The following is a 9,337-nucleotide window of genomic DNA, read 5'->3' on the forward strand; positions in this document are numbered from 1 at the left end:
TTTTGGATGATTTTTCTCATTTTCTTTGGGTGTTTCCCTTGCGTGCTAAATCTGATGTTTTCTCCGTCTTTACTTCGTTTCAAAGCTATGTTCAAAATCAGTTTAAAACCAATATACAACCTTTTCAATGTGACAATGGACGAGAATTCAACAACCAACCCTTACTTAATTTTTTTAATGAGAAAGGCATTTACGTTCGATTTTCTTGCCCTTACACTTCTCAACAAAATGGCAAGGCGGAGGGAGCCATTCGATCTATTAATAATATTCTTCGTACCTTTCTTTTCCAAGCTTCTCTTCCACCCAAGTTTTGGGTTGAAGCTCTTCTCGCCTCGGTTCACACTCTCAATCTCCTTCCCACAACTACCCTTTCCTTCAAAACCCCGTTTGAACTTCTTTTTGGCTCTAGTCTTTCTTACGATCATTTACGTGTATTTGGATGTCTGTGTTATCCAAATCTTTCATCTACCACTCCTCACAAACTTTCTCCAAGATCTTTTGCTTGCGTTTATATTGGCCCCGCATCTGATCATCGCGGACATCGTTGCCTTGATCTCATCACCCAACGTGTCATTATATCTCGACATGTCACGTTTGATGAAGATCACTTTCCTTTTACTGATTTTCATTCTCCCATAGACATTTCTGAATATGATACTTTCTTATTCGATGACGATGTGTCTCCCATATCTCCTATGCCCGCTGCTATGGACACTACCTCTAGTGATATTTCTTCCGCTGCTTCATCTGCTTCTCCTACCGACCCATCCTCACCTCCCTCATCTTCTTCGATCCCTACTCCCACTCCTCCTTCTCATCATCCTATGGTCACTCGATCGCGTACCGGCTCTCTTCGACCCAAACAAATCTTCAATCTCTCCGCCGTCACTGATGTCTCTCCCATTTCCAAATCTACCGCTCAAGCCCTTTGTGATCCCAACTGGAAATCTGCCATGGATGCTGAGATGTCTGCTCTCACCTCCAGTCACACTTGGGATCTTGTTCCTCCTCCTCCTTGTGCTAACATTGTGGGATGTCGCTGGCTATATCGTCATAACTTTGATAGCCAAGGTAAACTTGATCGCTACAAAGGCCGCCTTGTAGCTCAAGGGTTCTCTCAACTTCCTGGTCTTGATTTTGATGACAGCTTCAGCCTTGTTGTCAAACCTGCTACCATTCGTACCGTTCTTAGTATTGTTATCTCTAAAAACTGGCCTATTCACCAATTAGATGTCAAAAATGCATTTCTTCACGGTGATCTATCTGAGGAAGTCTACATGAAACGACCCCCTGGGTATGTTCATCATTCCCTTCCGAATCATGTTTATCGCCTTCGCAAAGCTCTATACGGGCTCAAACAGGCTCCTCGGGCCTGGTACCAGCGGTTTGCGGTATTCATCTCATCATTAGGCTTTTCTAGTAGTCGTTCTGACTGTTCTCTCTTTACTTATCACTCTGGTGTTGATCACATCTACCTTCTTCTCTATGTTGATGATATCATTCTCACTGCTTCCTCATCCTCTCTCATCCGTAGAGTCATTTCTAGACTATCTTCTGAATTTCCTATGTCTGATCTTGGTCCTCTTTCCTTCTTCCTTGGGATTGCTGCCTCCCGTTCTGACAAGGGGTTGTTCTTATCTCAAACATCCTTTGCAAAGGAAATTTTTTCTAGAGCTGATATGGATACATGTAATCCTTGTGTCACTCCCTCTGACACCAAGTCCAAACTCTCTCCTGATGGTGCTCCTGTATCTGATCGAACTCTCTATCGGAGTCTTGCTGGTGCTCTTCAATATCTTACATTCACTCGTCCTGATATTGCTTACGTTGTTCAACAGATTTGTTTGTTCATGCATGATCCTCGAGAACCGCATCTCCTTGCTCTTAAACGCATTCTTCGCTATATTCAGGACACTCTTTCTCATGGCCTTTTTCTACGCCCCTCCTCGGTTGATCGCTTGGTTTCTTACACTGATGCTGACTGGGCTGGCTGCCCTCACACTCGTCGCTCCACTTCAGGTTTTTGTGTCTATCTGGGAGATAATCTTGTCTCTTGGTCGTCTAAACGTCAACACGTTGTTTCGCGCTCCTCAGCTGAGGCTGAGTATCGCGGGGTGGCCAATGTGATTGCTGAGGCTGCATGGCTTCGCAATCTCCTTATTGAGTTATCTTGTCCATTGTCTAAAGCAACGATTGTGTTTTGCGATAATGTGAGTGCTATGTATTTATCTTCAAACCCAGTACAGCACCAACGTACCAAGCATGTGGAAATAGATTTACGTTTTGTTAGGGAACGTGTTGCTATTGGACATGTGCGCGTTTTGCATGTGCCATCAGCTCATCAGTTTGCAGATATATTTACTAAGGGTCTAGCTACACAATTATTTTTAGATTTTCGGGACAGTTTAAACATTTGTAAACCCCATGCTCAAACTGAGGGGGTGTGTTAGTTTATTATGTATTTTCTATACTTTCTGTATAGTGTAGGGTCCCTTATGTAACATTGTGTATATATATATTTATGCAATGCTAATCCCTAACGTCAGGGGGATTTTCTACAATTAACACAACTATCATGAACTTACTTTCAATATCCTCATCACCTCTATCCAAACTCCATGCCATTCTCCTTATAAATCCTCCTTGAAATCCTTCGAAATCCTTTGCTCTGGTTTTTGAAAATTTAAACATGTTATACAAAAATATTTCAAACTTGGGTTTAAATGATAAATGGAACAAAAAAGTTATAATTATGAAAGAAAACCCACAAAAAATAAGCAAGCCACTTGCTTCTAAAACGTTCAAGCAAAAAACAAAAGGTACACTTATGGAAGTCAATGGTGCTACAATCTTGAAAGATAAACATGCTTTTTTCTTTTGTCTCGCTTAGATCACTTGGATGTTTGCATACCAATAACTTTTTTTATTAGAACGTCGTATATACTATAAAGCTATCTAAGAATCTAGGCAAAACAAAAACCAATTACAACATAGAAACAAGGATTGAGTTTTAAAGACAATCAACCCAATGCGGTTTAACCTTTCCACTTCTATTATAAATCCAAAAGACGTTTATCGAAAGTATTTTCCTAGTCTAACATAACCATCGTAAGATATCCCATAACTGATCGTTTGTGAATTAAACATTCTACAATAAAGTTATAAGTCGAATAAGATAGACTATCGAACTTGGAACTTCAATTAAAAATTAAAAACAAAAAATCAAAGAAAACAAAAAATATAGATAATATAAGTATTACCCATATTTTTTTAAGCTTTTGCATATAAATAGTTAACTTGTAGGAAGAAGATGTTATGATGACGAGAAATATTGGGAAAAGCTTGTTATAATGATATATACATTTTTCATCTCATTTATTCATTGAATTTTTTTCGACCTCACAGTCAAAGCCTGTATCAAAGTCAACTTTTGTTTAACTTTTCGAAAATACGGGAAAATAAAAATAGTCTCACTTACACACGTACATGATACATCAAAGAATCAAAACCACTCATGTTTTCAACCAGTTTTATGTCTGACTATTCCTAACACTTAAACTATACAAAAGCTTATAACTTTAAAAAATTTAAAACTAAATAATATATTATGAAATGATTCATCATAAGAAGAAAATATAAATTTGAAGAACCACAAGTTAACATTAATATTATATAAACGACCGGTTGTGAGAATAATGTTTGTCAAAACTCAAAATGGTGAAGTGGAGTGGACCATTTGTTGAGCCGCCGCTTCAACTACTGGCCCATTTGCAAGGCTAAACTGGCTTCGGAGTTGAAATAACTAGTACCTAGAATACTAGATGTTGCTGGTTTATTATTTTCACACATTAGTCTATTACATATTTGATGGTTTGATATTTTAAATGATAGAATAATTGTTGTATATGGTTTCTTCTTTTTTCGTGACATGTCAAATTACATTACCAGCAGCCCATAGCTATATATCTCCTACAATTATCAATATTGATAGTACATGGTTAACAGTAACTTCTTGATTATTTTCTGTGCCAACTAGACTCGTATTAGATGATGCTAGCTCAATGGTAACTATTCGTGCTTTTTACCTTATTTCCGACTCTCACCAGAGGCTCTTTATTATTATTATTATTATTATTATTTTTTCTTTTCTAGAGGCAGGCCAAAATAAAGGTTTTTCTAAAACCTAGGGATCCCACATAATTGAACTCAAAACCTCAGTATAGAGTGCCAACAACCCTAGGGATACCACTACGTTAAACCATATTATAACGAGAATTTCAATTTGCATTTCATATGATGTGTAACGAGAATTTCAATTTGTATTTCATATGATGTGTAATATTTCTGTTACGGAATGTATTACCTTGCGTATTAATCTATAAAAATACAAATACATAATGTTATATTGTAATATATATTAAAAAAATATAAAGTACATAATTTTATATTGTAATAGGTATTATTTACGTATTAATTTGTAAAAAACATATAAAAATTAAATTTACCTATAAATAATTTTTTTAAAGCTATGTATTTTTTCATATAAATAAGTATTTTTCTATTTATAGCATTTTTATATAAATACGTTAAGTGCGAATTTTTATGTCCAAAATCGATATTTTACGTATAAGCATGTAATCTTATGTATTGTTTACATGTGTATAAATACATATAAAACATATTTTCTACATATAAATATATAGATTGTGTGGCTCAGTAAAAGACGTTTTAATACATATCAAATGTATTTTCACGTATAAAACTTAATTTTATGCAATTTATGTTTAAATTATTTCCGCAGTAACGCACGGACTAAACTTGTTGGTAAGTAGTATATATATATATATATATATATATATATATATATATATATATATATATATATATATATATATATATATATATATATATATATATATATATAGAGAGAGAGAGAGAGAGAGTGAGTGAGAGAGAGAGGTGGAATCAATATAGAACCTTATTTACCTTTTTGATCAAATTAGATTTATTAAGGATATGATAATAAAATATAAATTATTATTTAATTAAAAAAAATAATAAAATATATTAAGTCTAATAAAAATCAGAATTTATTAATTCCAATTATTTACTATAAATATATGCTTATGTTCATATATATATATATATATATATATATATATATATATATATATATATATATATATATATATATAGTTCTGGTAAGAATTTTTTTTTCGTAGGAATGTAAGAAGTTTTTTCACTACAGATTGTTTTGGCGAACAAAACAAATGAATCACTAGATGAATCAAAAATAACATTATTTACAAAAAAATCCCAAAAAAACATCTTGATGATTCGTTTATAAAATGATTTTGTTGTTATTCACTAAAATTGTCATAAAAGTGAACTTTTTCTTAATTTACATAAAAATGAATCATGAAGACGTTTTTTTTTTTAAAATTTTTTTCTTGTGAATCATCTTACTTATGAATCATATAGTGATTCATTTTGATCTTTCACTAAAATAATATATAGAAAAAAACTTCTTACCTTCCTACCATAATTTTCCTTCTTATTTGATCTTGACTATATATATATATATATATATATATATATATATATATATATATATATATATATATCAATGTTGCAGAAATCGCTCGACGGTAGCTAGGCGGTGCAAACGATTAATCGGCTAGGCGGGGATTAATCGGGGGATTAATCGGGGACCATTAATTATTAAAAAAATTATTAAAATTTAATAAATATAACATTAATACTAAGAATAAAAGTAAACAAGTTAACAAATAAAAAAAATGTAATACATATTTTATTTTTCTTTTCAATTTGGATATTTCTTCTCTTAACACTTGGCATGCTAGCTTGATTCTCACGAATGTCACAAACACAATAAGGACCATATAATCCATATCGATCGGTCATCACATTTATCCATTTTTGCACTCAAATAAAGATCCCATACTTGCCTTCTTTCAATCCAAATGAGCCGCTGAATGTCACAAACACAATTTGGATTCAAAATCATTCGGGAATCTGTTGGTACCCTTTGGAATCGAACATGTTCGTGTATTCACCTACTGAAGGATTGGTATCGGTTTTCCATGCTACGAGGTTCTTATTTATTCCTCTTACAAAATCATTCCCGAATTTCATACTTGGAAGAAACGTATTTCTCGGTGAGTATTGATATCGGTGGTTGATGGTGGTTCAATGGGTATAAGGAGATGGGTTGGAGCTGGAAATAACACGAAATCAGCAGAGGTGGTTGCCATGGAGCTGTTCTTGGTGGTTTGTTACAGGTATGAGAATTGAATATGAAGAAAATAACAAATGAGAGTTGAAGACGAACACAGAGGTGGTTGCTATGGAGGTGTTCTTAATCACCTGTTACCTACATACACACATAGTGGGGAAAAAAGAGATGCAAAGAAGCTGTGAAAATTTGGGAGTTATCGGGATTAACTAAAGCTGTGAAAATTTGGGAGTTATCGGGATTAACTGAAGCTGTGAAAATTAATTGAAACGCAAAGTCAATGAAGCTTTGAAAATTAATCGAAGACATCAGGTTGTACATCGAGAGAGAAAACTGGGGAAGAACGAGAGAAAGACAGAGATACAAAGAAGAGATATGAAATAATTAAAAGTTCATCACACATCGCTGGTGGGAGCATTCTTTAAAGTCAAACTTACTCTATAAAAGGAGCTTGTATCTCTTGTAAAACCAAGCCCAACAATGTTTTGGGCAAGCAAGCTCGTTTGAGCTGGTGGGACCCTTGGAGTTAGCTAGACCGATTTGGTCCGATTTGAAGTCCGAGTTGGTCCGATTTAGTCTGATTTGGACCGAATCGGACCGGCTTTGACCAATATTTACCATGGCCGACTAGCCAACCCTCTAACCCCTATTTGTAGGTGGTTGGTGTCCATCTAGCGCCTAGGCGCCGATTAATCGGCCGCCTAGACCGATTTTTGCAACATTGATATATATATATATATATATATATATATATATATATATATATATATATATATATATATATATTGAACATATGTATGTGTTCATTTACAAACATATGTATATTTACATAACTTGTTGCCAAATTAAGGTTCATGACTGAACATTTATGCAAAAACACAAAATTAGTAAAGTTCATACATGATTACATGTGCCCTGCAAAAAAAAAAAAAAAAAAAAAAAGTAAAGTTCATACATGTTCACAACTGAACATGTATGAATGTTATGATCAAACATGAATATCAAATGTATGCAATTTGCTTATGTTCATAAATGAGTATTAATACCGAGAGTGGTTATAATCATTAAAACTTATACGATATGTATATGTTCATAGATGAACATTGTTACAAGAATCCAAAAATTGATCATGTGCATACAAATTCAGTACTAAACATACACATGTTCGATTATGAACATACACACGTTCAATTATGAATAAATGCAGTGGCGAGGCTAATATATGTCATGGGTCACTTGACCCACCTAATTTTAATTTTTTACAAAAAGTTATATACAAAAGTATTAAGGACCCACCTTAAATATTTTGAAAGATCTACCTTAATGTGTTTGTTTGGATGAAAAAATCACATCATATTTTGTGGCATGAAAGAGTCCAACATTGTCTCCAAAAAGAAAATGGTGACATGTTTTCATTATAAATAACTATTTCCACATTCATGCTTCCACACCATAAGCTTGACTATGTACGATTTAAACTAACGAACTCCAAGTTTAAGTTGGTTTTAGTAAAATAAAATAAAATTAAGCAATGGCCGATTTGGGCTCGGTTCTTTCACCACCAATTTTATACATACCAAATTGGTTTCTTTTTGGTCAAACTAACTCGGTTGAACCTGATTTTTTTCTTGAACAATCTGCTTGAATTCGATTAAGGAACCACATGATTTTCAGTTCTAGACTCGTCACTGAATAAATGTACATTTTCTAAATACATTGCTTTTATATGTTAAAGTACATAATTTTAATGCATTCTCAGATCCATTAATGTTGTTTTTGTTTCCTCATGCGTCCTAACCTCAAGTGTTTCCTCAAATGCTCATCTGTGTATATTAAAATATTATACATACGAAAACTATTATGTTCACAAAAAAACCATCTAAAAAAACTTGTTTATATAAATGTGCACAACATTTGTATAGAAAATCTAAAGCTAAAAAGAATGCAAAGTCATATTTATTAACAAATATTTGATATTTGATGAGTAATTAAAATGTAAGATTCAAAAAGAAACAACCAAAGACGTGACTTGCTACTTTATGAATGGCATTTAGAATGCAAAAGTCTATTCCTAGTCAAATATAGCTTCTATGATTTATTGATATATAATGTTCTATAACTAAAAATATTTTACTGTTACTTTATGAATTGCATTTATCATTTAGCTTATACTTAACATGCTACTTTATGAATTGCATTTATGATTTAGAATACAATGTTCTCTAACTAAAAATATTTTGTTGTTAAAAAAACCATGGATTTTTTTTACAACATTAAGATAAAAATAAGTGATTGAACGGGAGTCGTCGCAGATTAGATTAGGATTTATCATTGTTTCGTCAAATCAATTACGGGAGAAAGTCACTAACTTGGTGGAAAAAAAATCAAATCCATAATAAAATCAAAAGCCTTATCTCTTACTGATTAGGTTGATGACGATGATCAAAAGGAAGCACCAAGTGACGTCGATGGCGACAACCATAGGGAAGAACCAGTTTACAAGAAAAGAAGCAGATGGCTCCTGGATGGCCAATGGGCGATAAAGAATATGGTGTAAACAAGTGTTTTTCTGGAAGAAAGAAGTACAATTGATGAGTGTAGAGAGAATTGTCGAGTATTAGACAAAAAATAGGGAGCTGTGTTTTCTCTTTGCCGCCGATGAGGTAACAAATTTGGGATGCATTTTTGTTTTTTTTTTTCAAACGCATTCACTACATATACGAGATAGCTTTTCAAAATCTTCTACTCTAATAAATGAAATTTTTTTTTCTCATATGTCATATTCTCATTGATTTGGTCACATGTCATTTTGTGGTTATTTTCAATTAAATTTTTTCCACATGAAATTTTGTGGTTTTTTTTTATTTTATGAAATTTCACATAATATTTAAATCTAATAATTAAAATAAATATAATAATAAATGCATATCAATTTCAATAATTAACTTTCCTTCTAATTGCAACATTTTTAAATTAAAACTTTATTAGTTTCTTTTGTTTATTTATCTAAATTATTTGTCTCAATTTAAAAGAGAAAAAACACTTTAATTTAAATAATTAACTATTTTTCTAATTTTTCTT

Source organism: Lactuca virosa, chromosome 5 (genome assembly GCF_052849685.1).
Source record: "Lactuca virosa cultivar CGN04683 chromosome 5, Lactuca_virosa_CGN04683_v6, whole genome shotgun sequence".
Taxonomy (NCBI): Eukaryota; Viridiplantae; Streptophyta; class Magnoliopsida; order Asterales; family Asteraceae; genus Lactuca; species Lactuca virosa.